At 38.8% G+C, this 268-nt stretch overlaps 1 protein-coding gene across 1 annotated transcript in view; it reads left to right on the top strand.

Annotated features, from left to right (window-relative positions):
- The window catches only part of LOC119591128 (SCY1-like protein 2), a gene marked incomplete at its 5' end in the record, with an annotated part of 331,697 nt that overhangs the window by 284,882 nt on the left and 46,547 nt on the right, over nucleotides 1-268 (top strand).

Below are 268 nucleotides of genomic sequence, written 5' to 3'. Positions count from 1 at the left end.
TGAAGCTTGCAACGCTGGCAGAGCTGATGGCATTGTTAAAGGCTGTCAAGGAAAAACTAGACAGAGCTGCCAACAAAGATGCCAAAACAGATAGAGTTAGGGCTACCGGTAGAGTCAGGAAAATTGCCAGAACCTTCTTATCGAGAATGTAAGATTATTTCATTATCTTTATCCAAAGGTCAAAAAAAGAAGATATGTGAACTCTGACATACATAGATGATAATAACGATAATGATAATAAGGACGGTCAGAGGTAATGATGATGGGA

This window comes from Penaeus monodon, chromosome 28 (genome assembly GCF_015228065.2).
Source record: "Penaeus monodon isolate SGIC_2016 chromosome 28, NSTDA_Pmon_1, whole genome shotgun sequence".
In the NCBI taxonomy this organism is placed as follows: Eukaryota; Metazoa; Arthropoda; class Malacostraca; order Decapoda; family Penaeidae; genus Penaeus; species Penaeus monodon.
The sequence above is the reverse complement of the archived record's forward strand: the minus strand, read 5'-3'. Positions and strand labels throughout refer to the sequence as shown.